This window comes from Rhea americana, unplaced genomic scaffold (genome assembly GCF_003343005.1).
Source record: "Rhea americana isolate MKP2758 unplaced genomic scaffold, rheAme1 scaffold_633, whole genome shotgun sequence".
Taxonomy (NCBI): domain Eukaryota; kingdom Metazoa; phylum Chordata; class Aves; order Rheiformes; family Rheidae; genus Rhea; species Rhea americana.
Genome location: NW_028186794.1, coordinates 41698 through 57081, shown reverse-complemented (window position 1 = coordinate 57081; position 15384 = coordinate 41698). Strand labels below are relative to the sequence as shown.

Sequence of the window (15384 nt, the reverse complement as noted above, 5' to 3'; positions counted from 1 at the left end):
ATGCCGCGGAGCCGGCTCCCGCGCCCCCGGATAATAGCGCCGAGGTGATATTATTAATGTGCCCCTTTCACATCAAACTCATTATCGCTGCCTGAAAGAGCCGCATTAGCGTGATCCCCGCTCCCCGATGCCTTTTTGGAGCCCTGGAGACAGCTCGGTGAATGGGGCCGGGAGCTCATTCTGTATTTGATTAAACGGAACAGACTCCTTGCGCCTTACCCCAGCGGGGGCCAGGAGAGCTCTTGATCCCCGAAGCGGCTCGGAGCCCCTGGGAATGCCATTAGCGAGCACCTGAGGAATTTCTGCCCTGCAGGGCTTTTTCTTTTCTTTTTTTTTTTTTTTTTTTTTTTCCCTCTCTTCCCCCCCCCCCTTTTTTCTGGTGAGCTGGAGGGGGGAGAAAGCTAGCAGGGCAGCGGAGGGGTGGTGGGCGGGGGAGCTTTCCTTGGAAGAAGCCATATGTTGGCAGGACTAAAATCAAGGCATGACTTAAACAGCTTATCTTGCGAGAGAAGAGCCCAACCCAAAAGCACACGAGCAGTCCAGGCTTCTTATATTTGAAGTCGGAGCTCAGCCGCACGATTTATTTAAACCATCTGACTTTTTTTTTTTTTTTTCCCTCGTCCTTGGTCTGTAAGACTAACTGGGAGAAAACACTAAAACAAGCCAATTTAGAGCGAGCTTTGGTGAGTTTTTAAAAAAATCTTCAGAGCACAGTTTACAATGTTAACTACTCTGCCTTGAGTCTGTTATTGATTTAAGGTCTTATTTCGCAGTGAAAGTTAATCTGACTCTGCTATATTTGTCGTAAGTTTTAATTAAAATGCCTTTTCTATTTGAAGTAGCTACAAAATGCAGTAGGAGATGGATTTGTACTCATGTATAGCCTCTTAACTGTCTTAAAATTGATATCTCAATACGTGTTTTTAATCTTAACACAATTTTCTCTGCAATTAGGGTGGTTGAAAGTCAGCCCCTAAAGCAAAAGATGATGTGTAATTCCTGAAGAATCCTGCTCTAATGCTTCATGACATCTTAACTCTTGCTTTGTATTAAGACTTTCTGGGTATGTTGGCACCTACCATCCTTCAAACAATTTATTTCCTGCATTTGAGATTAATTTTATTTGCTTTGTCTCTACCAGAAAAATGATACAGTTGGTAAATTTTAATAAAAGAGCTTTTCAGTCAGCTATTGCACATTTTCAATATTTATATTTTTAAACCCACGGGGAAATGTTTTTTTTTTTCTTTTTTTTCAGGCTTAAAACACAAAACTTGCAACTGTTAGGCTAAAAATGGACAGTGTTTATTTTGTCACTGCCTTGTAACTTTTAAAAGATGGGTGAATCCATAAACGTGACTGCTTTATGTAGCTTTTTTACTGCGTTCATAAAATGATTTGCTGCATCTTGCGCTAGGAGGGCTCTCAAAAGGAGTAGCAGTGCTGAATGTGGAGCTGTAAAACTGTCAGCTTTGAAGGGGTGTTTACTTAGTAAGTTGCATCTTTCACACATGTATTAGAAATACAATTTGGTAAACTAAGAGCTAAAATTGTCATTTTGTAGCCACCGGTCATGGAGGTTACTAGTAGCGTATAAACTTCTCTAGTGTTTGCAGTTCCCGGCCAAACGTTTTCATTTTGCGACTTGGAACAAAGCAGGTAATCCTGTTATGTTTGGACTTAAAACTAAGCGGTGCTTTGTGGAGCTGGTTGGTCTTCTGCTTATTTCAAACAACTTTGGTGCTTTGACAGTTTCAATTTATGTGATGTACTGCTTGTCCATAATTCCTTTAAGAAGAAAAAGTGCTCTTGTCATAGCTTAGTTGCTGATGGCAACGGTGCGTTTTTTTTCCTGTTGCTATATTCCAAAAATTCCCTGTTCGTGAGTAGCGTTAAATGCTTCGTGGCATGAATTCTTGAAAATTTTTTTGTTAAACATGATATTATATGCCCTAATCATAAACAGCGTGCTTTTGTTCCACCAAGGGAAAATAGACCACAAGCACAGTTCATGTAATTCAAATGCGCTGAAACCAAAACCCTGCTCTTTCTTTTTTTTAAAAAAAAAAAAAAAAAAGCAGTTACAAGATTATCTTGTGGAGAAGGATTGATAACAGAGCGTAGCTACAGCAGTAAAAAGAAATAAACATTTTTGTTTAATCCCCTCTCCAAAACGAGAAGGAAGCCTTCAACTGGCTTGGTCTACATCACAGAAAAATCTGCAGCCATGTGAAGTAGCCTTAGAAACCTGTGACTGATACTTGGAACTATTTGGTTATTTAAAGCTAGACTTACAAATAGAAATACCAAGATGGAATCCACTGAATTACCTGTTTCACACTAAAACTTTTTTTTTCTTTTTTTTTCTTTTTTCTCTAAGCAATGGGAAAGTAAGATGGAAGAGCTCTAGTAGAGAGAGGGTTTAATAATCCACACAAGGGCGAGTATGATGGCTTTGTTGCTTGGATTCATGTGATTTACGCCTGTGTGCTCTTCTGAGTGCTCATAGCTGGATGCGTTGGGATCTGCGCAAGGTGAAACACGGCATGGCTGCGCATCCTGCTCGGATACTGCTGTGTTATTCCCAGCTTTGGCAGGGTGCTTCAGTACAGCCAAGTTTGGCAACACTTAGTAAACCACAGAAAGTAGCTTGATTTTTTATTTTCTGTCCCTTGTGCAAGCTTGACTTTTGTTTTTTCTGCCCCCTTTCCAAGCATTGGTTTCTTTGGGGATACATGGGGCACCAGCTAAGATCAGCTCTGTTTTGTTTACTTCACTGTTTGCATGCCAGCCCTCCTTGACGTTGGGGAGTGGTGTTTGAGAGCTGGACCCCTGCGTGCTCCCTCTGCTGGCTTGCTGGATACCCCAGCCAGGACTCCCAGAACTGGTATTAAGCTTAATATGTCTTTACTCCTTTTTGCCAGGTCTTGGGTGAAGAGACTGGCTCTGCTACAGAGCATATCCCACCTGGGCTTTCATTATCTGAAGGTGTGCTGCAAGCCTATAAACTGAGGCTAATGCTTACTTTGGCCTGCTCTAGTGCCAGAGGAATAAGGCAGCTGTGCTACGACTTCAGGTGATGTCACTAGAGGATTTTAACTGTCAAAGCTTAAAAATACACTTGTTTAAACATTGACTCTGCAGATGTGGAAAATTGTAAAGCAAAGCAATTGATTTCCTCGCATGAACACAGCCGTGCTGGTGCTTGTCAGCTCAGAAAGCCTGCTCTGCATTGCTCTGAGCAGAGCTGTTTTCCTTAATGAAATCCTTGGTTGTTCCAAAACCTCTGAAATGAATTTGGTGACGACTTGAGGTAAGAGTTGGTTTTAGATAGTACCATTAAGTGTAAGAACAGTAAAGCTTCAGCTGCCAGAAGTGCAGTGCCAAAAAACTAACTGGGAAGCGTGTGATAAATCATTTCTCAGAATAAAGCTGTTCTCTAAAGTGTTGCCTGATGCAGACACAAATATGACTAATTGCTTGATAGTCATGCAATACCTCCTTGCATTATTTCTCTTTATGTGGTTATTAACATTGTTGATATCACTGAATGTGTAAAGGACTAACTGCTTTGATTTTTACCTTCCCAGGGAAGCTGCTGGAAATGTAGTAGTGTATATTTATGCATGTGTGCAGAGTCACATTAAAATGCGTTTTGCTTCGTCTAATTTTGCCGATTCAGTTTGGATCATCTCCGTAGCACCTTGTCCTGTGACAGCTGCAAACTTAGCTGCTGGTGACCTTGTTTCTAGAGAGGCTTAAAATCCCTCAGGTGTAGTGCAGCTTTTGGTGCAGCCCTGGGATTCAGTGAGACTTGATTGACTCATACGTTGAGATCTGATATTTCAGATAACATTTCACATGGAATCATTTTTAATCAGCATGCTGTGCGGTGCTTAGGAGTTTGCTTAATGTCTTCTGTTAGGCAACATCTAATTTGTAGGAATTGATTGATATCATAGACTTGACCTTTGTRTAGAGAATTGTTTTTTGTCTGTTGCTTTGCGAGTGGCTCTGTGTTTAGGCTGAGTCATGCTGGTTTCCCACTTGCCCTTTTTGGATGCTGCTGTAATGTTTTTCTGTCGGTTTTCTGGGTTTCTTTAGTGTTCCAGTGGGACAGGAGCTTCTGAGCAGATTCCCGTTTGCAGCTTGGGTGAGACTGGTTAAAAAATGCTCGCTTTTAGCACTTAGTCATGTTAAATATTTTTCAGCCGTGTGTGATATAAGTAAAACTTTCCCTGCCCTTCTAAATACAGATGAGAAACAGGCTGAGCACCTCGCTGGTTTCTGCAGCATTGACTGTTTGGAACGATGTATCAATTTTCTAGAAAATTTTTGTTGGAATATCAAAAAATGCCCAGTGCCTGCAGCATAATTTGTCTGTAATCTGCAGTCTTTTCTCAATGTCTCTTGCTTTTCTCATCAGCTTCCTCTGATTTCTGCTTACCTGATAACTCGCCTTTATTTGCTTTAAATACACACACACTTGCAGACACAGATGATCCCTAACCCTTGTAGGACGGAATAGGCGGGAGAAGCACTAGGGAGAAGATGCCATTATGCGTGTTGGAATCTAACATCCAAATCGTGCAGCTGCCACTGCATCAGTTCCGCTTACCTCAAGTGGAATTGATCAAATTTCTTCTTCAAATGAGAAGCCAGCTTCCTTTTTTTTTTTTTTTTTCCCCAATACAGACTCTTAAAGCTGGTATATGGGGACCAAACTGTATTCTCTGCACGCTCTTTGCTATTTCAGTCTAACTTGTTAACAGGCGAGTTGGTACTAGGTTTGTTTTCCTAGGCATGTTTCCATTTCTACTAGCTTCATATTTTCCTGACAGACTCTCCCTTTAATGGAAAAAAAAAAAAAGTTGTGGCAGTATGGACTGGTCCAGCGGGGAAACACTGCACTGTGCCATTGCGTTGCTGCCCGTTCCTCTGTATTGTCAGTGTCCCCTCTCATCCCAACTGTGCATGGATGGTTTGCTCCGGGATATTGTCTTCAGGTTTTGGGGACTGGAACGAAATGTCTTGCTCCCTGGCGGTACTCTTCCAAGCTTGATGAAGTTCCTTGTGCAGTGCTGTAAGGTGTTTTGGAGTTTAACATCTGACGAGTCTCTGCTACTGGCTTCAAAACACCATCTAACTTGCCATTGTATCTTTTCTCCCTTGCTCCAGGGAGAGATCCTACCTCTTCCCTTCTCTACCCTTCCAGTCTTCTYGGCAGATTCAGTAAAAGCCAGACTTTACTGTAGTCGCTGCTTAAGCTACCAAGAGAAGGTTCTAGTTGCCTTGTCCCAAGAATTTTTTAGAAAAGGTAGTTACCTGTATTTCTCTTGTTCAGGTCATCTTCCAATTATTTCCTTGGTGCGTGACCAAAGTACACCTTCCAGGGCTGCTTACGTTGTCATTTTTCACCAAGTTTCCTCCAGTTCATTTCTCCACTGCTGTTACTGGTGACGGTTCTCCCGTGATGGTGATGACTGGAGGCTAAACTGCTTGTTTGGCCCTTGTAAGGATTGAGATTTGTACATCCAGGCCACCTGCCTTTTCCATTAAGCCACCAGCTTGCTCTTTATGCATGAGAAATACCTTCTGTCTTTCAACAGAAGGGAAAATAATCATGCAAGGTGAGTTGTTCACCTCCCCCCCCCCCATATCTACTAGGTGTCTTGGCACTCTTGTAGCCAGGTGGGACTATCTGTATGTATTTTTTTTCCCTCCAGCTCCTTGGGTGCAGTTTCACGTTACAGCTAAGCTAGTCCGACAACGAGCTGCTGCAGGAAGTGGCAGGTATGTTCCTGCCTCTTCCCCAGTGTGGGAATCCAGTGGTGGTGCAGCCTCAGGGGGAGCGAATGCAGCTTGCCCTTCAAAAACAAGCCCCAAACTTTCCGCTGGATCAGCCAGTGCACGGACTTGCCCCGCGGTTACGGAGCTGCTAAATCCTCCATGAGGATGATGGGGGAGCCTCTGGGGGCCTGGGAGGGGGATAGAGCGGCCCCTTTTGGCAGCAGCTAGCTTTTAAATTGGCTTAGCTGTCTTGTAAAACTGCACTGTTGAAGCGGAGATGGATGCTGCAGCTGGAGCTGAGCTAAGAGCCAGTTGCCTTGCAGAGGGGTACCTCCTGCCGTCTTCTCCCCCTGTATCTTCTGCCCCCCACCCCGGCTAGAAATGCCTGAGAAACCTGTTCAGCYCACTAAAATGGCAGAGAAGAAAACCACTGAAAACTAGAGCAAGATAAGCCAGCTCAATCTGAAAAGAAAATTATAAATATACATACATACATATATATATACATATATATATATATTTTTTTTTTTCCAGCTTGGCAGTCGGGGGCAATGCCAAAACCAGCAGGAGGGAATGAGGGAATGGCTGCGGAGGGAGGAGAGCGTGTGGAGGGAATGAGACCATCCCTTTTGGCGGCGGCGAGCTTTCAGCTTGGCTTGGCTGTAATGTGAAACCGCACCCTCTGCCTCACCTGTCTGTCCGATCATGCCTTTGATTTATATACTAGATGCTGCTGTTGAGTTCTCCCCACAGACAGCAGCTATTGTATCTGATAATGCACCAAGCAGTTGTGCCTTATTTAATTCAAAGGCAAGTTTAATATTTTCTACCTCAGAGTCGTGCGAAGTCTGCCTGCCTTAAAACTCCAGTTTTCCTTACAGCGAACCTGTAAAATGCCAGGGATTATTAGACAAGGGGAAACGCTTGTGCTGTGATCAGCCCCTTTTTGAAAAATGGGCTTTGTGGAGGAGGAAGGCACCTCTCTGCTTAGCTTACCTTGGTATGTTGGCCAGTGCTCAGGGAGAAATGTGTTTCTGTTCACGTGCAAGATGGAAAGGGGGCACCCTGCCGCCTTAGGGAAGCCAAACGCAGTTAAACTGAAGGTTTCCAGATTATTTAGCTCTGCTCTAACCAAGCGTGCACTCCGATTTGTGGGGACATATCTCCATGGTGGGATGAAGGCATGATACTAGCAGCTTTAGCTGTGCTGAGCCACAGCAAGTGCCAGTAGCGATGAAAGCAATGCGCCCCGGTTTTGGCRTGCAGTGGCAGCCAGGGAACGGTTCTCCACGTGCTTCTTGGTGTTTTGGCCGTTTAAAGCACGGTGTCTACGCGCTTATTGGTCGCGCTAACCAGGCTAAATGGCCGTACTAGAGCGGACTGCAAGGATCTCTCTTGTGCGAGGTTTCCTCAGGTAAAGGAGGGAGCCGAGTCCTGAAGTAGCTGCTTCTCTCAGCGCTTCTGTCCGAGCTGACGCAAGTGGGGTCTATCCAGTGCCTTCTATGCGAAGCGGCTGGGTGCAACTGATTGATATCTTTGGGGTGAATTATGTAACTGTTTAAAAAGATACCTGCAGGCTGTGTTCTGTGCATCCTGCCAGGCAACTCCCTCGCCTGCTGTGTGCTGCTGAGACACCTGCATTGCGATTGACAGCTCCAGTCATAGATGAGGTGTGAGGATCATCTCTGACCTCCTTAATCTCAAGTGAAGAAAAGACAGTTCCTAAATGCCTCGGTAATTGTCTTGCACGAACTACTAAATTGCTGAAGGAAAACCACATGCTAAAGATCTCCTTCCTCTGGAAGAGTGTCACTCTGTTTTGCACAGAGACTTTGTATTCAACTTAGCCTGTTTTAGTGCAGGTGTGATTGGAGATGCCCTTGTTCCTCCAAGGGAATGGTGCTGGGATTTTTCCTTTTAAAGTTGTCAAGTAAAATAAACCAGTTATCTGACTTAAATGACAGGTTGTCTTTAAAGAATCCTAAAAGGAATTATTTCTATTTTGTTTTGTTTTTGGTACCCTAGTTGAGGAGGGAACCCCCGTCTGACTGCTTCTCGGCCTGTCGGGGGAACTGCAGCAAGGAAAGAGCACAGTTAATGATGGGCCCTTCTGCAACAAACTGAAGATGATTCTATTCTTTGCGTTTGAATTTCCCACTTGGCTCCAGATTGATCTAAAAGAGGKTTTTTTTGAGTAAAGTTACTGTAATTAAGTAGTATCTTTTCAGTGTTTTTTTTTTYCCCTCCTTTTAAGAGATGATAGATCAGCCCAAATAAGGGTATGAAAAAGGCTGGAGGTTTTCAGGAGGATCCATAGACCGTCAGTGCATGACTTGTTGCCTTTATCTCTGAGATCAGGAGATTCCTTTGCAGTGATGGATTAATCCACTCATGAGTGAATAATATAACCGAGAACAAGTAGGAGCCAGAGCTCCAAAGGGATGATTTGTGTAAGGCATGTGTCCTAGCCTCCTCCACTGAAAAGCATCTTTCTCCACCGTTTCATTCCCATATGCCTGCTGAAGTTGCGCAACAACCTGCGGATGTACCAGCACCCCTGTACCAAAGGAGGAACAAAGATCAGACTGCGTCAAATGTCTCCGGTTCCAAGTCGCTCCAAAGAGAAACAGCAGCTCTGCCAAGCCTTGGAAAGGCGCAGGTTGGCCAGAGACTGCAGACGGCTCAGTCCGTGCCGTCAGCCGTCTGCACGTACTTGTTACGCTAGCGAGAAGTGTCCATGCTGGCATTAGCACTCGCCCTAGAAGTAAACACATACCGTTTTGGTGTCTTGGCAGCAATGCCTGTCCTTAAAGATAGCAGTAGTAATAGTAGGGAAAGCGTCAAGGATTTTGTGAGCTCTTGAGTGTAACTGTACGGTGATGCTGTAGAAGAATAAGAAGTGTGGGACTTACCAAGTGCAATCTAGCTTGGAGCAAGACGTGTAAGTGCTTGTGACATTGCAGTGAATCAGTGTTAATGTTTTCTCTTTGCATGGRGTATTTCTGTACCAGCCAGCAATGTCCTCGGGATTCTCTGTCGCAAGCAAGCAGGATCTGACAATGTGTGTTTGCTCTCTGGTTTTATGGTACCAGTTGGGTGCTTTTGTAGCAAGTTTATGAACAAGTAGGAAGCCCTGCAGTTGAGGTAGCAAGGTCGTGTGTAAGGGACATGTGCGCTGTTTTTTGTCACACTGTAAACTATCACTGGGGAAAGGGTCGTCTTAAGCCACAACTCTACAGTTAGCAGATGAGTGTTAAAAGCATATCACGTGAAATCCCTAGCCTCTTACAATAAAAGTAGGCAAGCCAGGACTGATACTGTTCAAGTGACTCATGGATGCAACAGGAGACACTGTGCTCTGTGTCCAGGAAAGAAGTTTTGTATAGAAATGTGAAAACGAGAGTTAGAGGAATGAGCTCGATTAGTGACAAGGAGATAGCAGTGGGTGGTTGAACACTGAAGCAGTAACGTTAAATTTGGGAAGGTGGCTTTTTAGCAGCCTTATTTGCCTTGGGCGAGATCTGCCTGCCTGCCCATCTGATGCTGCTTCCGTGGCCCTGCCGCCTTTTGAGCCGATCAAAATTGGTACCGCTGTAGTGTCTTTCTCTGAGTGCTTTCCCGGACCGCTTCTGAGCTGCCTGTGGCCCGTGCAGCGSCAGGAGCGTGCAGTGCGGCCAGAGGAAGGGTGGGCCTGCCTCGGCACTGACTTCAATCTGTTGGAATTGCTGCAGAGCCGCACCCTGAAGACTGACTTTTGAGTGACACGCGAGTGATCCTTGTTCTCGCACACATAGTAGGATATGAGGTTGGGAAGTGAGTTGCGCAAATGTAACAATAGGATTCGTGTAGCTAAATCTGTTATCACCCGTACGGATGTACCGGAATAACTATTTTTTGGCACATCTTAAGCTGCATGAGCTGTCATCTTAACATCTCTGAACACAGMAAGGGTGGATACTGTTGACAGGCTCAGGTAGACTGAAGGATTTTATGGCTATAGTTGCCTGGCTGGCTCCGGTGTGTGTTCAGGACACCAAGTTTGTTTGCAGTCTTATTTTTGGGGCTGGCAGAAGCTCTGATATCAAGGTCTAGTTAGTGAAACTGATCAACTTTAAATTTCCTTTAAAGAGTTGGTACTCTTTTTCATCAGTTTTATTAACTCAAGGGTGCAGTGAGTGTGTAAGCACTGATGGCAGCTTTTGGTTGTGTTTTGGAGGATTTTCACGTGCCGTACGGGGCCAAGATGAGTCCTTTAAGATGGCATTTTGCTGTTTTTGATTTGGAGAATGGATTTTGGTTGTTTTGAATGTATATAATTCTGGTAGCTGAGGAGGTTTACTGCGAAATGTTCCAACTCCATGCAGATTAAATGTATTGCAGAGTCAGACTAAACAATAGTATRTGGTTTTTTCCTTATTTCCCTCACCTCTTCCTCCCCTGATAAGAACTCACAAAAGTGTCTGAGTTACTTCTAYGTGTGCCTATAAGCTGAAGTGTACACCCGGATTTTCATAAAGTTTGCTGAAGGCTGTCACTTCTAAGCAACTATTTTATGCTTCAGGATAGCTTCAGGAAGTCTTTTTTTATTATTATTTCTTAACAGCCTTTTCCAAACATGCATTTTGGTATGGCACTCTGATACTAGTTGCCTAAATACTTTGCAGTGACAGTGTATCACAGCTTGATGGAGATTGGAGTCCCTAATAAAATGCAAGCTAAGGAGAAAAAAAAAAAAACCCTAAGGGTTTTTTGGAACAGAAAATGTTTTCTGTTCTTGCCACTAATCTTTGTTGCAGAATGAAATAGGAATGTATACTTTAAATCTTTGTGAGGGTGTAGAAGGAAGCTGGCAACGGATGTAATCAGAAAAATGTTGTTATCAAAACTCGCTAAATATGTCGAAATTTTAGGCTTAATGATACATTTTAAATTCAGCTATGCAGACTGAGGCATTTTTTTGGTGCACTTCCAAATTGCTTTGCAGACAGAATCGAGCAGGGAAGCGTTTAGGACCAGATAAGGGATGGTGGTGGATGCTTGGGTTAGATGGCCTGCAGTCCTGCGGCATGTGTCTTGAGTCTCTTTGCACTATAAATTGTGTCGCTGAGACAGATTTTGAATGAATTTGGCAGCAGTAATAAAATCTAGACCTGCTTTTCTAAGTGATGGGCTTTTGAGCTGAGCATTTGGAAGGGAAAAAAAAATCTAGTATTCCAGTTATTGTTTTTCCTAGATACTACTTTTGTTGTTTGCACGTAAGTGGATATATGTGGGAAGCAGGTATAGCCAGAATTTGTCTGAAACAGCTAGTAAAAGAAAATGAAACGACACCCCATCGCAACAGCGAGTCCCTGGGGCTGCGGCAAGGACTCTTGGCAGGGGACTCCAGCAGGCCTGGCGGGCACGACAGCGGACTGCGGGTCTTCAGCCTCGTTCTTGTAGCCTGGAATAAGGGAAGTCCTAGTGACCTTCAGGCTTTCGACCCGCATCCTTGAGTGGACGGGTTGCAGGGTGAGGCTGTAAGAAAAACTGAAGCTCTTCTTCCAGCCAAAGGTGTGAGGCTGTTTATTTTCACTCTGGAAACGTATATATTGCAGGAGGCAGACGCTAGCCTGCTTAACCTAAGCAAGCCGCTACTTATCTAGGATCTGGCAAGTGTATAAGTGTTGTCCGTTCTAATCCCTGAATATTAAAAAGTCCAGGCACCTTTCTCTGGCTAAGTCTGAGATTGCTTGAAAAACAAAAATAGAAGCCAACAAGAAAGAGCACTCGCTTTCTTTGCCAAGTTGAAACGAAGACTAACGCTCTGGTGCTGCTTAATCTTGTTTTTCTTGCTATCTGATTGATGCTAATGTGGGATGGAGCTCATCCCAGAGGTGGTTATCTTTGCAGGGCCCTTCTGAGCTCTGGATTTGAGTCTCAGGGGGGAGTGATGTGCTATGGAGAGTCTCGGACCTTCCTCCTGTTCTGTGAGGCGGTCCAACACTAAATCCTGTTCAGCAAAGTTGGAGCATGGGATATGCCTGTGCGAGTGAAAACACGGTTTGGCCAGGTTAACCTGATGGAAAACCCTCCCTGATACCTGCGATGAAATGTCAGCGTCTCCCCTATCAGTTAAGTTGCTCGTGTTGGAACGGGTTGTGCTGGTGGTAACTGCCATTACCGTTGACTCAGAGGAGTTGCAGAAGGAGATTTAAGGCTCTGACTTGTGATCTCTTGCTGATTGAATGGYAGCTGTTTGGCGTTGCTGCCCCCAGCTGCCCGTGCAGCCTGAACCGGAGGCTTCTGCCCGCAGCGTCGGGGAGCAGGCGGCGTGCCTTCGAGCCTGAGCTGCACTGGAGGTGGCAGCTCCTCGTGCCGCCCCGGCACGCAGCGGCAGAGCTGCAGCGCCCGCACCCTCGGGCTGTGGTTTCACTGTGGCCCATGTGGTGAGCTGGCTCCGGTCTCTGCCCCGGCTCCCTGGCTGCTTCTGCTTGCACTGGAACGAAGGAGGAGGCAGGCAGCCGCAGCTGGGGCTCAGACACGCGGTGTGCTGAGCCGGGCAGACCCAYGTTCCCTCTCGCCTTTCTTTCCCAGTGTCCTGCTGCTTGACTCATTGTGTGGGGAACCAGTTTAGTTGCCTATTCCAGCAGAAATATGACCTGATAGGCTTTTTCCTCTTTTTTCTCCCCCCCCCTTTTTTCCCCCAGCTGTTGAGTCAAGTCAGCTGTTATCTAGGTCCTGGACTAATAAGATTGTTTTGCTGCTTTAGTGGAAGAGGATTGCCAGCAGTGCCAGGATTCGTCCCCACTGCGTTGAGAAGCACACAAGCATGTTTTTGCCTGAGAGTTTGGACTTTAGTTTTGAAACCTGCTTTTGAGCAGTGAGCGCGGGGGAGGGGACGGGAGGCAAGCGGTAAAACCATGTCTCCTGGTTAGCTTACCATAAAGCTTACGGATGAATCATTAGAAGCCTTTTTTTAATCAGGGGAAGAAAAGGCTGACTTTTTTTTGCGGCTTTCACCCTCCACTGTCACTGGTTAGCTGTTTTTTTTTCTTCTGTAAGCGTTGTTCTCCTGCATACCTGCCCTGGAGACTCTCTTCTGCAGCCGTGCATATTGGCATTGTGTATTCCAGTAACTCAGTCTGTGGGCTACTGTAACACATATAAGGAAGGGAAGCAACAATCTCAAGCGGAGGATAACGCTTTAGCAAACAGAGTTGATCTGTTGCTCTTTTATACTCGGAATTTGGCTGTTTACTAGCACGGTGAATTTTAAGGGTGACTAAACCAAGCTCTTTAACATGCAGGCTTTGCCCTGTGGTTCCAGCGAACCTCCCATATCCTGCAGCCATGAGTTCACAGGCTCCTAATTGCCTATGATGTAAGACAGCAGTGGATGGGGTTGCTATAAATTCTGGCTGCAGGTGTGGATTTAATAGTCGTGCTTCCCTGTAAGGGAGCACGGGCAGCATGGATCCCAGCAAGTTACAACAGACTGAGTGGGACTTTTGCCTGCGTTTTTCAAGCCATTGCTCGCTGGAGGGTATTGCTGGACAAGGTGTCGGTGTTCCTGCGGAGCCATCTCAGAAATTGGTTTGCTTTCCTCTAACAGAGTTTAGCAGCGGTTGTCTTTTTYTTCCATGAGCCTTCCCTCAGGTCAAGACTTAACAAATAGGCGCATGAGAGCTGTTGAACGGAGCCTTTAGTGCACATTGGCACAAGCGCTTTTACCTGAGAACCTGAGATACTTTTCTGATGACCAGGGCAAACGTGAGGCTCTAAACACTTTTTTTAACCATGTTTGATTCTGCTTATGGGAACTGCAGCGTGATTAAACAAGGGTGGTTTTTCTTCATGTGCCAAATACAAATCCGAGTGAAAACTAAACTTTATTTTTCTTTGCTGGCTTAGTTTTGGGCTGGATCTGCCAGCTGATTTGACTCACTGTAGCCACAGGATCATTTGTACTGATAGCCAGGTCCTGAAGGAAGGTGTTAACTGCTCTTCTGCAGCAGCTGGACTTTAAATTGGCTTAAACTGATGGTGAAATCTCACAGTAAAACTACGTGGGTGAAAAAGCATAACTTTGTGATGGTACTAATGTAAAACAAAACCCTTGTGCCAGAGATCTGGTGCTACAGACACGAATAGAGAAGGGAAGAGGACTGAAGAGAGGGAAGCACTCGGTGAAGTGTCTTTAGATTCRCGATTGAAGGTGAATGGAGTTGTCTTTGGCAAACCGTGAGGCGGCGTGACGGAATCCAAGAAGTTGAGCTAAGTTAAGAGGTGAGGAGGAAAATGGGAATATGAGGCAAAGTAGTCTCCATCCAGGAGAAAATGAAGCAGGGTGAGATCTCTGGAGGCCTGGAGGAGCAAAGGGCTAGAATTTTGTATTTATTTGGTGTCCATTTCCGCTGATAGAACTGTTAGACTAATGATACCTTTGGATTCTTTGAGGTCTAAAAAGCCCTTATTTAGGCACTTAAGCATAATTGTAGCCCAGAACAACTGTGTATTAGGCTAATGCTCTGTTCTTCTCCCCCTGAGGCTAGAAGATGGGGGAACCATACCCACTTCATTAGCGTGGCAGCAGGGGGATTGTCAAGTTTTTTTAAATAACAAAATAATAAAATTAACCTCATTGTTATGTCTGCTTTTGGGTGAGAAGGCATGACTTCTGTGAAATGTTTTGATTTATAGCCTACTTTGACCGGTGTTAGTACTACAGGATGGAAATTCAAACTCTCCCAGATGAGAATATGTACGTGGGTCAACAGCAAAGTTGTTTTATTGCTAGTTTATTGCGGTTGTGTGACAGTGCACCTAACTTTGGAGGATCGAGAAATACTCAGCAGTAGGGTTACTTAGGTTCTGAATGAGGCTTCAGAAATAATGTTCTTGAACCTAATCTTTCCTGTTCTGTGCAGAAGCAGTGCTTGAAAAGGCAGCTGTGCAGATACCGATGTGCACCTGAAGCAGAGAAACCTGGAGCAGAAGTGGTGTAACCTCAGAGTTGATCTGCTAAAATATCCTCTGCTACTAGTAAATCGGGAGCGTTTTCAGCCATGTGCTGCAACAGAACAGTRCACAAACTGTTAAATTTCCTTTGCTCTGCTCACAAATCTACTCCAGTCAAGGCAAAAGCTTGCGTTCCTCTATCAAGACCATATGTATGCCAAGGCTGAGGTTTTAAAGTCAAGGTGTTTTTGAAATATTGGAGTGCAAATTAAGTATCTGAGTAATCTTGACTGTCTTCTTAAAAAAAAATCGGTATCAGCCTCACATATAACTCGGAGGATTAATGGAAAGTTAAACTTTGATCAGAGTCCAACAGCTGATACCAAGCCTGAGACTTTCCAGGCCTAAAAGCAAAATAAAAAAACCCATAGAGCAACTTGAAAAGCAAAAAAAMCCACACACACAGGGTGTGTAGCAGTGTAAACCATTTTGTATCTGAGTTGGTCTGGATTTAGGAGTGTTTCTTACTGGCAGGTGGAAGCCTTCCCCTGTTCTAGCAATAGATCTGCTTCTCCATCTTTGAGATAACCCAACTGGTTGGTAATGCTTTTAGGCCAATGGGTCTTCCTCCAATAGATGTTTAATGTTTTTTTT

At 44.7% G+C, this 15384-nt stretch overlaps 1 protein-coding gene across 4 annotated transcripts in view; it reads left to right on the top strand.

The window, feature by feature from the left end:
• The window catches only part of CDON (cell adhesion associated, oncogene regulated), a 56722-nt gene that overhangs the window by 775 nt on the left and 40563 nt on the right, over positions 1–15384 (top strand). For 2 of the 4 annotated variants that reach the window (XM_085320414.1, XM_085320416.1), the window contains exon 1: positions 13194–14058. The exons of 1 other annotated variant lie outside the window; for it this stretch is intronic. The gene's annotated coding sequence lies outside the window, so the exon portion shown is untranslated. Of the gene's footprint in view, positions 1–617; positions 684–13193; positions 14059–15384 lie in introns of those variants that run through there. One more of the 4 variants, XM_085320417.1, reaches the window with a different exon arrangement.